Source organism: Meleagris gallopavo, chromosome 6 (assembly GCF_000146605.3).
Source record: "Meleagris gallopavo isolate NT-WF06-2002-E0010 breed Aviagen turkey brand Nicholas breeding stock chromosome 6, Turkey_5.1, whole genome shotgun sequence".
Taxonomy (NCBI): Eukaryota; Metazoa; Chordata; class Aves; order Galliformes; family Phasianidae; genus Meleagris; species Meleagris gallopavo.
The window spans coordinates 1,865,197-1,878,013 of NC_015016.2; the positions used below are offsets into that span (position 1 = coordinate 1,865,197).

At 51.2% G+C, this 12,817-nt stretch overlaps 1 protein-coding gene across 2 annotated transcripts in view; it reads right to left on the minus strand.

The window, feature by feature from the left end:
• The window catches only part of GJC2 (gap junction protein gamma 2), a 31,017-nt gene that overhangs the window by 15,088 nt on the left and 3,112 nt on the right, over window positions 1-12,817 (minus strand). The window contains exon 3 of one of the 2 annotated variants that reach the window (XM_010712272.3): window positions 11,478-11,565. The gene's annotated coding sequence lies outside the window, so the exon portion shown is untranslated. Of the gene's footprint in view, window positions 1-6,195; window positions 6,508-11,477; window positions 11,566-12,817 lie in introns of those variants that run through there. The other variant, XM_019616196.2, reaches the window with a different exon arrangement.

Here is a 12,817-nt window from a genome sequence, read left to right on the forward strand (position 1 = left end):
CTAGTAAACCCTACACAAGCATCACAAAACCCTACATCACCATCACCAAACCCTCCACGAGTGTCTCAAAACCCTCCACCATCTCCACCACAGACTACATCCCATTCTGTACACCCTCCACCGTATACCCAAACCCTGCAGCACCTCAACCCATGATGTCTAGGTTGGCACCATAGGTTGAGGGTTTGCTATGGCCACGTGCACAGGGCTAAGGCAGACCCCACAACACATTTGCCCCTACCAAAGGACGGACCAAGCTGGTCCCTGCTGCTGGGACCTCTTCACCCCACGTGGAGTCAGGTGGAAAGGAGCTGGGAGAGCTGAGCTGCAGCCAGATGCTCTCAGAGGATCCTCGTGGGATGGCACCTTCGTCACTGCAGCATTGCCCTTCTGGACCCTCAGTAGGAGAGTATAAATCTCAGCACAATCCCTAATGAGCAGACGGGGCTGTGAGGGTCATTAGTCCTGAGGTGCAGGCAGCCCCATGGAAGCTGACTGTGGGTTGTCCTTCAATGTGAGTGCACACTTTGCTCTGCAGCAGGTTGCTCGGGGGAATGAGCAGCAATGAAACACTGGAGAGAAGAAAGGGCAATATTGAATCCAGCTGTGAAAACAAAGATTAAAACACTCTGAGCCTACAACCTCCCTTGGCCAACGAGTGGGAAAAACGTGCCAGTGTTAATTTCTGTCTCTTCATCCATCCAGCAGATGTTTTTTCATGAATGAGCATGTCGAGGCGGAAGGGGAAGAGGGGGAGATATGGGAGGAGGAGGACAGCCCTTCCTCACCTTTGACACAGGGAAGCCTCTGCACAGAGGCTGCAGGGCTGAACCAGCAATGCTTGGGGCTGACCAGCAAGCTGAGCAAGTGGAAAGCAAGATGAAGCTTTTTTTATCTCTTTGCTGATAGAACAGAATACTCACGAAGGTAGAAATATTTCCAAGAGATCACCAGCTGCATGGGTGCGAGTTTTGGTGGAGCATTGAGCAGCAACAAGCCCACTGGTACTGCCAGCATCACTGGGGCTGCACAGGGGTCACACATCCCTGTACCAGGCACTTGTCTGGCTCCCAAGCAGAGATGTGTGATGCAAGCTTTCCCCTCTGCCAGGTTGAGATGGGACACAGAGGATGCTACAGGCACAGTTTAACCCTCAGTAATGCTAGAAGCCCATCCTGACATTCATCAACTGGTCTCCCAGTTTTCTGCTTGCATTTCATAGAATCATAGAATGGCCTGGGTTGCAAAGGTCCACAATGCTCATCCAGTTCCAACCCCCTGCTATGTGCAGGGTCACCAACCAGCAGACCAGGCTGCCCAGAGCCACATCCAGCCTGGCCTTGAATGCCTGCAGGGATGGAGCATCCACAACCTCCTTATACACTGTTCCAGTCAACACTGATATGTTTAAAGAGCTAAACAGCATGTAAAATGCAAAGGAAAGAGGGAGCAAAAGAAAAATCCCTCATCCTCCTTCACCATCTGATAAACAGCTCTTAGAAATGCCAAGTCAAGGTATCAGTTACCCTACAGGCAGAACTGAGACACTGTTTACAGCAGGTTGGTCTCCTGCACTGGTCACTAGCTGGGCACCTGGCAAACTGCATTTCGGTACTCCTGAACCCCTCTGGAGACTTTCTGGAGCAAATAGCTGCAAGCAGTGACCTGGCCACAAGCAGAAACTGAGGAAAGAAGATGAAGTTGTAGGAGAACCTTCTTGAAAATTCACTCCTTCCACATCTGGCCCTTCCCTTCCCCTCCCTTCCATGTGACGGCTGGATTAGATGATCTTAGCGGTCTTTTCCAACCTTAATGACTCTATGATTCTCTGCAAGGCATCCTCCCTTTAGCCTCCAGACAGGAATAATAAAGAAACCACAACACCATCTGTGTTTCCGAGGAAGCCTGAGGAGTGACTACAGAAGTCCCTGCCCCTTACTTCAGACACACAAACCAAAAACACAAACCGTGCTCGGCAGCCTTGCTTTACAATGGGTCAATCTGCACACGGATGGACAAGGCAGAGACCTTCAGGCCGTGGGTGCTGCTGCACGAGGCTGGAGGAGCAGCATCCTGCTCACTGAGCTGTGATGTACCCAGAGACTTGCACTGAATGCAGATTTTCATCCACCTCAGCCTTTATTCCTGGATGGGTTTTGGGTCGCTATTGCTTTTGAAGCCTGGGAGCCTTCATCTCAGCCCTCTAGAGCCAACATCAGTGCTGCTCAGCTGCCTTTGTACCATCTCCTGGGTGACCGTTTTGCTATTCTTCTACTGCAGTTTTGTCTCATGTGGGTCCTGACACAAAGCAGCTGTACCACTGCCTCCCTCTTGGATGGGTGTCTCCTGCCTACACCCTTCCCAAAATGTCATCACTTCACCCCAGACCATAATCCCCTTTACTTCTGGCCCTTCTGATTTAATCTAGCTCCAGCAATAACCAAAATCCAGCAGATCCTCTCCATGCACACCTGAAGCCACTTCTCAGCATCCTCAGGGCTGCAGCCCTTGCTCTGCTGCGTTCCATTCGAGCATCCTCATTCCATCCCCCTTTCAAAAAACTGGCTGACCAAGTGTTTTATTTCTTTGGCTGGAGCCCTTCTTTTCTGCTCTGGATTTAATTGTCCAGTTGTAACGGCCAAGAATTTCCAAAACCTGACGGAAAATTAAAGAACCAGTGCAGGAGTAAAACCACTCCAGCCTTGGAGAAGGGTGCTTTCATTTCCTGCCAGCCATCCTCTTTTAAGCACTGGGAGCAAATAGCTTTGTGTCTTTCCAACCACTAAATCCCTCTCTTGGATCCATAATGGGGGCACAGCTCAGCTACACCTAGTTCCAGCTATTGAAATGACGACAACGGCCTTCATCCCACAGGAACTGACCCCTCTGCTGTAGCAGGGGCTGGTGGAAGTGTTGATGACATGCGGACATCAGTGACCGTGACAACTTTCCAGTGGTGTGAGCTGAAGCCAACGCAGAGGCAGAGGTGGAGGGGTGTGAGCTCAGGGATGGGACGTTGCCACAATGCTCAACCCAACGGAGAAGTCAAGGGTTGTGTGGAGGAGGAATTAGGCTTTGCTTTGGGGTAGTCCTATCAGTCTATCAGGGGGGTGTAGGGTGGTTAGCCAGAACACTCTGCGTGTCAGCATATCCAGTGCAGTCGTGACACAGTAATCCTGCAGTTGTGAGCTGATTGCTGGGCTTCACAGAATCAGGAAATGGGGGTTCTAGGACCAACGGTCATCAAGGAGCAATGCAAATCACCCCCTCTTGCAGCTCTTATAGAATGCTAGGTTGCAAAGCCTGGGTTGCAAGGGACCAGAGTGCTCATCCAGTTCCAACCCCCTGCTGTGTGCAGGTCACCAACCAGCAGCCCAGGCTGCCCAGAGCCACATCCAGCCTGGCCTTGAGTGCCTTCAGGGATGGGGCATCCACAGCCTCCTTGGGCAACCTGTTCCAGTCCCTCACCGCCCTCTGACTGAAAACTTTCCTCCTAATATCCAACCTAAACCTCCCCTGTCTTAGTTTAAAACCATTCCCCTTTATCCTATCACACACATCCCCAGCCCATCACTGGCTCCATCCATCCCAGCCAGCTCCAAGACAAGGTCCACTCTCCCCACCTGCTCCAGTCCCTCCCCAGATTTCTGATAATTCCCTGCTTATGGCTTTTTGGGAGCTTTTGCCTATAATTTAGTGAACTACCAATTCCAACACTTTTCATTCCTATCCCTGCAAATTCCACAAAAGAACAGGAGGACATTAGACTATGCAATAGGCAGAGCAGGGTCAGATGTACATCCCTGGGCAGGTCTGTTTTTAAGAAGCAATTACTGGCAAGGGAAGAGGCAAACCCTGCATTCCTCAGTGAAGGAATCTGGATGATGTCACCTCCCGTCCAGGCACAGGAGCATTCCTGCATCAGGCAGCCCCTGTCCGTGCTACAAATATTTGTGTTGGCCTCTCTGTTGGAAGCTTCCCTTTACAAGGAATATCAGCAGGATGGGCCCTCCTGCTCTATGGCTCGGTTCTGCCTCCGCACATTAACAGGGGCCACAGGTTAATAGAGGTTTCACACATACCAAAGTTTTACTGCTCCAGTGAGCCGGTCTCCACCAAATTTACTCAGCTCTCTAGTATCAGAGGCACAGAGCTGTGCCTCCAGTCCTGTGGACTTCTCTCCCTCCCTTTCTGTTGGGACACAGTGGTGTAAAGCACGTCGGGATCTTTCCTAATCAATTAGCTGGGGATAAAGTGCTCTTTTCCCCAGATGGGGAGGCTCTGCAGAGGCTTCTAGGAAAAGGGCTGTAGGGGCAAGTGGTGCAGAGGCAGGGCCACGTGCAGCACAGTAGCTTCTCCCCAAAAAGGATTGATGTGAAAGCAGGAGGGGGAAATTTCTTCCAGCAGAACACCTGCCCCAGTCCCTGACCACACTCCGTTGTGTCCTCCAAGATGAGATGCTTCAGGACATTTTAGGTGGGATCCTAAAGTGTCCTTTAGGGTGCTTGGGTGGGATTTCATTGCCTCCATTTAGGTGCTGAGTCACCCTTTGGAGCTCAGCTAGGTCCAACAGGAGAGGGGTCACCCTGCCTTCAGCAGAAGACTGCAGCAAGATGCTTTCTGTGGGATGTTTGTGAGCTTTGATTCCTCCAAACCCCACAGATGTTGATGGGATCTCCCTAAATTCTCTCATTTTAGTAAAACCTGAGTTATGCCGCTGAGATCCCAGCAACTTCACAAAGTGAGAAGGTAAGGGGGATGGAAGTGATTTGTATTTATACCAGCAGAAGGTGCTCCCCTGCGTGAGTGTACAGATGAGCTGGCTTCCTTTATATAACAGCACTTTTGAGCAATTATTTTTGGAGGTTCCCCAAACCAGTGCCTTTTTGCTGACCATCTTGTCCTGTTAGGTCAGGGGCTGCAGGCAGGCAGTGCCCTGGGCACTGCGGTCTGGTCTCTTTGGGCACAGGACACAGCTGTCATTGGTGTCACAGCTTCACTGGGAACAGTGGGTGAAGTCCCCTTTTCCACCTCCACCAATGGGGCTCTCACTCCACTCCCTAAATCAGCTCTTTCCCAAGTGACTGCAGGTCTATCAGCAGTGCTCTGTTGTTATTAAACTCCAGCTGTAAGAGGTATCAACAAATATTTCAAGCCGTAGATAAACTACACACCGCCAACATAAACACTCTGAGATGCTTGATATAAATCACTCAAACTGCTGCTAAAATTTTCTGGACTGACCAAAAAGTGCTGTGACCTGCCTGGAGGCTCCAGGACTGCAGGTCTGAGTTAAAAAGAGCACTGCCAGTCCAAACCTTGCAGCAGGTCAGCTGCCGGGAGCAGAGATTTCTTCTCATCCTCCCACCTTGGGATCTCCAGGCAAACTCTGCTCCTGGAGTATCAAATAAATCAGTTCCACACCCACACACATCCTGACCAGCATGTAAAAACCTCACATGTTTTTGCTGCTAGACAGCTCTTGCAGAAAGCTGCCTGCTTTCCTCTGCTGCTCTCCCAGTCTCGCTGCCCTGAGGAGTGGGGATGTCAGCTTTTTTCATCCATCTCCTTCCATTTTCTAGGGCAGCCATACAACAGCATCTAGAAATAAGCTTTTCTTACAAATGAGCCTCTCATGGACTCCTCAGGAGAATCATGGAATCATTCAAGTTGGAAAAGACCACTAAGATCACCAAGTCCACCCACTGACACCCATCATACCCGCTGACCACATCCCTCAGTGCCACATCCCCATGGTCCTTGAACACCTCCAGGGTTGGTGACCCCACCACTTCTCTGTGCAACTGCATCACCACTCCTTCTGAGAAGAAATTCTTCCTGATATCCAACCTGATAGTGCCCTCACTCATTTAGAGGATCAAAGCAGGAGATCAAAACCTTCCCAAGGACCTCCTTAGATCACAGCTACACACCACATACAGTCCAGCATGGACTCACCCGGCAGTCCTGTCCTCCCGTTGGCCACTGAAGCTTTTTCCAGTCTGAGGGAAGAAACATCCTCACTCAAACCCTATAGCACCCTGCAGAGCCAAGATGGAGTTATTTTGGCCACGGGTCTCACCCAAGAACACATCAAAAGAGCAGCAACGCAGACAACATCAACCCCAGGACATCTGGCAAGCCAACAGGACAGACACATCTCCCAAAACCACGAGGATGTGCAGTCCATCTCACCAGGGGACGTGTGCTGGAGTTCCGCCGGCCCAATGGATCTCCTCATCTCTACACAAGGATGCTGGGCAGTTCTCCATGCCTTGGTCACAGTGATGGAATGTGTCCTGCTCAACCAAACGCTGTGTCCATCCCGTGCGAGCATCTAGGCCTGTTCAACCAGGAACCAACCAGCTGACTTCTCCAGCAAAGGTCTTCTGGATAGAGCAGCAAGCTCAGCAAAGGAAGGGGGGTGCACACACCCCTACCTCCAGGCACCTGCTTCACCCTCACTCACATCCACCTGCTCCAGCTCTGTCCCCAGCGCACGAAAAATGCTTTGCCTGAGTTGCTGGTAGCCTGAGAGCTCCCACCTCCTGCTAAGCCAAGCCAAGCACCTCGTCAGCATTCAACAAAGCCCCATTGAATGTCAGCCTTCCCCTCGTGCCCTTGGAGAGGTGGCTACATCAGGGACAGGCTGCTCCTCCCCAGCACCGCATCGCCTTGGGAGCAGCGGGAGGACTGTGTGAGCCAGCAGCCTTCCAGAACTGAGCACTCACAGCCAGGATATCTCAAGTGGTCGAAAGCTGAAAGATTCCTGCCTGGGAGCAGTATTTCTGAGGGAAAGCATTCGTTTCCTTTCTATCATCAACGTGGCATTGGGATGGGGAGCTGATCTTGGAGGCTAACCCCTGATGCAGAATATCCTGAGTTGGACCCACAAGGATCATTGAGTCCAACTCCTGAGGCTGAATGTGGGGAGGGAAGCAATGTGCAGGGCAGAAGGGTGGGCTTTGGAAGGGTGATGGCACTGAGGGCTGCAGACAGCAGAGCTCGCAGGTTGAAGCATCTGGAGATTCTGCATGGCTGGTGGGATTTGGTGTCTGCAGGACTGACATTGCTGCTTACGCAGATGTCCCAAACATCTCAACCGGACCTAAACTGCCAGCCCCAGCCAGAGGAAAGCACAGATTGCTTCAGAAAACCCCGGGGACATGGCAGAGCTCACACAGGTCCCCAAAAATACTCTCTGAGTGAGGGAATGCACGTCTACTCTTGCACCGTGTCACCGTGCAGTGACTCTTCCCCACGGCTGGGCAGCCTGGGAGGGAAACAAGGACATGAGCTTTGCAGTAGGCCCAGTTAACTGCTTCTGTCTGTCAAAGAGGAGGAAATGGCTGAGCAGAGCAGCCAGCAGAACCATTGTCCCCAGCAGGAAAAACGGGATGATAAAAACGTGCCCAAAAGAATTTGGCTCAGGAACCAGCAGCAGGTTTCCAAAGCAGAGAGCATTGGATGCATGGGTAGGGCCATTTCCCAGGCTGAGTGTCACTAGTGGTTATTGTTGGATTTACTGCATCAGATACCCAAAGATGTGGTCCTCGAGATCGTTTTCAGCCATGGTGAGGGATAGCAGCATCCCACTCAGCCTGCAGGCTTGGATATTAGCAAGAACTTCTCTGAAAATAATGCAGTGGCAGGGGCTGCTCAGGGAGGTGGGGGGAGAGGGAGGGGTCCCTGTCCCGAGGGGTCTTCAAGAACCATGGAGATATGGCACTTGGGAACACAGTCAGCAGGCAATAGTGGCAGGTGAATGGTCAGACCTGGATGAGCTTAGAGGACTTCTCCAGCCCTAATGGCTCTATTATTCCAAGGAGGTTGTGGATGCCCCAACCCTGGAGGCATTCAAGGCCAGGCTGGATGTGGCTCTGGGCAGGCTGGTCTGGTGGTTGGTGACCCTGCACATAACAAGGGGTTGGAACCAGAGGAGCACTGTGGTCCTTTGCAACCCAGGCCATTCTAGGATTCTATGTTAGGGTGCTGGCTCCCAGCTCCTCTGTTCCCTAAAATTCCCACCCTGCAGCTGCAACCTGCCCCTGGGCAGGAAGCACAGCAGGAACATCCCAGCCCTCCTGGTGGGAAGGAAGCAGGAGATGCTTGGGGTCGGCAGTGATGCTCCAGCTCGGCCGCCCGCCATGAGCTGCGTTTCCGGGCCACGTTCCCAGGTTCTATCTGTTTGTGTCCCGCTGGTGGGAGAACTATGTCAAGACAGAGCTAATCCGAGTGGAGAGGGCAGTAATACGGCCTCACTGCCTGTCCTGACCCTGTGGAGCAGCTCATAACCATGTGGAAGGGATCTGGAGGACAGATCCTTTCTTTTGGTTTGTTGGCCGACAGCAGAGGAAGTTGAGGAGAGGCCTCATGGCCCTACAGCCCCTCATGGTGGCCTGTAGTTCCATAGCAGCCACCTCATGGCTAGACTCAGGGATCCTTGAGGGTCCCTTACAACTCGGGATGTTCTGTGATTCTGAGAGAAAAAAAGGGGACAAGCTTGCTGACGTGTACAGCTGCTCCAGGGGAGGTTCTATAGAAGATGGTCCCAGATCTCCTCAGAAGCGGAGAGTGAAAGGATAAGCTACAGTCAGAAAAAATTCAACCTAACACACACAAAAAAATCATTTTCTCCATGACAGACACTGGCACAGGGAGTTGGTGGAATCTCCACCCTTGGAAATAACTCATTTGGACAGGGCCTTGGGCAATTTCATCCAACAAAGTTGGCCCTGCTCCGAGATCACCCGAGGAAACTTCAGCCCCTGTCACCCTGCAATCGCACACAACACCATTCCCATCTGTCCCCTGCCCAACATCCCTCACACACACCAAGGAGGGCTGGGCAGCCTCCCCAGGACACTGCTCTGCCCCAGAGGAACGAGATGGACCTCAGGAGGGGACACAAAGGTTACAGAGACCCTTAAGTCATCGCCCAAATGCTTGGCTTGCCTATACAGAGCCTTAAGGACAGCCCAGAGCTCTGGGGGCTGGCAGCACTGGGGTCCCAACCTCTGGGAGGGCAACCAGAAAGCTGAGGGGATAAACCACCATGCCAAAAAACATCCCCAAACATCATCTGATCCCTCTGCAGAGACAGAGAGAAAGATAAATTGCTCCAGCAAAGTTAGTAGTGAGAAACAGTAATTTCACTCCTTATGCCTTAATTTATAGGGGAGGAGTGAAACAGGGATCCTCATTTTCCTCCCAGTTTCCATATCCCCATTCTCTATGAGTTGCACAGACAGCATGCAGCAGCCCTGCAGTCTTTCCTCTTTTTCTGGCAACAAAGAGCAGAAACAACAGCAGTTTACATGGCCGGTCACCAAGATCTCCAAGCAACGGAGCAGGTCAGAGGGAGCTGCTCAGCCTTAAAAACGACCCTTGTGCTGCTTGGATGAACCTCAGGTGGAAGAGCTCCAGACAAGCCATAAATTAGGAGCGAGCTGTGCTGGAGGAGCAGAGCCTTCAGCGCATGCCGTGCTCCACCTCCGCTACAGGGGAAGGAGGGGTTTCCTTATGACAGACACTGACAAACATCTGCTGGTATTTCTGTCTTGGAGAACACCCAAGGATTGTCTCAGAAATAGCTCGCGTAGTTTGCAGGAGTTCCTTCCTTGGGATGCTTTCTAAGGAGGCTTTTGGTGGAAGACATATTGCCCTCCTGTGGCACTGCAAGGGAATTTGGGCAGAATGAGAAGATGCCTGTAGGATTTTGGGTTAAGATTAAAAGTCTTTTTAGGTTAAGGTTAGGGGTTACCACTTTGGGTTAGGGCTAAGGGTTACACATTTGAGTTAAGGTTAATGGTTAATCGTAACCCTTCTGGGTTAGGGTTAAGGGTGACTCTTGTGAGTGAGAGTTAAGGAATAGCCTTTTGGAGTTAGGTTTAAGAGTTATCTTTCTGTTAGTTGGATTTAGGGTTAAGGGTTGCACTTTTGGATTAGGGTTCTACTCTCCTCCCCACTGGTTGCTCAGGGACATGATTTTGCAGAGTGTTGATAGAATTAGGGTAGTATGGTTAGGTTGTGGTTGGACTTGATGATCTCTAAGGGCTTTTCCAACCTGAGCAATTTCTATGATTCTATAGTTGTGGTCTGGACCCTTTGCTCACCACCTGGAAGCACAAAACATGGCTTTCTCCTGCTCAGCATGGATTAAATGAAGTTATTACAACTTCATATACCAACTTCTTTGGTATAGATGAAATGGACATTTGGGGCAGAAAAGGAGAAATGCCTCACCTCCATCTGGGACCAGCAGGACTCAAGAGGGTCCTTCCAGCATTCAGGGAATCCATCTGGACACGTTAGTTGCAACCAAGTTTACTATGCCCACCCCAAGCACATTCACTCTGATCATACCAGCGAGTTGGGGAGAGGAGGGATGTAGCTGTGGGTCACCCACCAACCAGGGAGAAGGTGATCATTTTTTCCATGAGGACGAAGACAATGAAGGCTATGGAAATGCAACAGCATCTTTAAGCTAGGTCCATCTAAGGACCTAGAGGCGTTAACAAGGGATGACAAACTGAGCTCACATCCTTTAAAAAAAAAAAAAAAAATACACAACACAAAAGCACCTCACAGAGAGCATCATCCCCTCAATGGACCTTTTGTCCTTGGGTTAAAGGCAGCAGCTGCAAAACTGCAGCTTCTGCTGGGCTGAGCTCCATGCACCAGTTCCCATCAGTGCTGGGGCTGTAAGGAGCAATGTCAAAGTGGAGCAGCAAAGCAAGCAGGCTGCAGACCTGAGAGCTGGCTGTGCTGAGTCTCACAAACACAACCCAAGGGTCCAATGATAGGATTCTGTTTGGTATATGAGGAGCAGCATAGTTGCAGAGGGGATGAGGAAGAGTCAGGCTCTGTGCCTGAAGTTCATTGAGAGGCCTGGGCTGGGAGGGACCTCAAAGATCATCCGGTTCCAACCAAACATATGCAGGTGGAAAACCAGATCCTGAGGCATCTCCTCATCCCCTTTTAGGAAATGCCTCCAGTGGCTCTGGGATGTGGAAGAGATTTAGGATGAGGATCAGACAGTGCCCAGAGCACAGCAGTGTCCCCATACCCATGAGGCTCTCCCTCAGAGCCTCCTCCTGATGTCAGTAGCTTAAACTGGAGAGAAAAAAGGGATCACAGCTGCCCTTCCTGCTACCTCCCCATCTCTGAAAAGCAGAGCTCTCCACCAGAGCCATTTCTCTCCTTGAAGAATGAATTTATTTCTTGTTCTCTTCAATTCTTTATCACTTTCCTCTCTTTGTAAGCAGCCCAGGATAAGTCCAGGTGCAGGCTGACCATGCCCAGGCAAACCCCACAGATGTGCACAATGGATGGCACAAAGCAATTCATATATCAAAATAATCTTCACAGCTCCCACCAACGCTTGCCTTACAAAGGGAGGGATGAGGAGCAGAGCATCCTTTTGCCCCCATCCCAACATCTCCCTTCCCAACCCACCGTGTCACAGCCACCCGTACCTTTCACAGCCAGGAAAAAAGATGCGGATCCTCACCGCATAACCGCAGCCCTGGGGGGTAAATCCCTGCTGCTCAGCTGCCCGCAGCCCTGCAACAAAGCCAAGGAGGAGGCGATTATCCCTGGGCATCTCTCTGCCAGGCACAATGCGGCCACAGCCCTGCTGGGCGCTCAATGCTACCATTGTCCCCCCTCCATGCACGTGGCGTGGATCCTGGAAATAATAAAAATACTCCAGGGGTGCAGCAGTAGTTGGAAAATGGGGCTGAGATGGGTGAAAGAGAGGGATGGCCCCTTTGGTGTTGGGAGGGATCCTTGTGGGATGCTGCATCCAAGGGGAGGAGGCAACCAGGATGGAGAGGGCTGCAGGAGAGATGGGGAAACCTAAAGGCAGCTATTGGTGTGCTGGGAGGTGGGAAAGAAGCTTCCACCTTTCTTTAAAGGAATTCCTTCTCTATGACTGTGGGCAACAGAACAAGTTAAAAGCAAGGGGCATTCACAGAATCATATGGGTTGGAAAAGACCTCTGAGATCACCAAGTCCAGCTGTCCCACCATCCAAGACTCATCACCATCATGCCCACTCATAGAGATGTTAAGGTTGGAAAAGACCACTGAGATCATCCAGTCCAACCACACGCCCATCCCCACCACAGCCCTCAGTGCCACATCTCCACAGTTCCTGAACACATTGACAGTGTCCCCATCGCCACCTGGGCATCCCATTCCAATGCAATACCACTCCCTCTGAGAAGTATTTTTTTCCTAATATCAACAGTAAAACCATCAAAGAACCCAGAGGTGCTAATGCACCTCTGCTGGGGAAAGGATGCCCACTATGAAACTGCTTTGCTTTCCATCACTGAGACTTACTTCATAGCAGAGAGAAGCAGAAACGTTGTGTGCCTAATGCTGCTCTGAGGACTTGGCCACTCCACCTGGACCCAGGAGCAGGACCTGGCTCCCAGGGGATCTCCTTACTGTGGGACAAAACCTTGGTGTGCTGAGCTCAATGTGAGCACCAGCATTTGATCTTTTCCTCCTCCTTTCTTTTTTATTTTTCCTCCCTAAATCACCGCCACGACCTCTGGCAGCCGGGACAGGGAATGAAAAAGCTAGAAAACATCCTGCTCCTCCCTCCTTTCATGCCCAGGGAGGAAGAAATGCAGAGCCAGGAGGGGACCACGTCCCCGCCTGCACCAGCATCCTGTTGTACCAGTTGCCACTGCACACAATCTGAATTGCAGATGGCTCTGGGCTATTTATGGCGATGGAGCCACGTCTGAGACAAGCAGAATCACAGCTGCTATTGTCAGAAAAAGCAGCACCCATACTGAATTCCC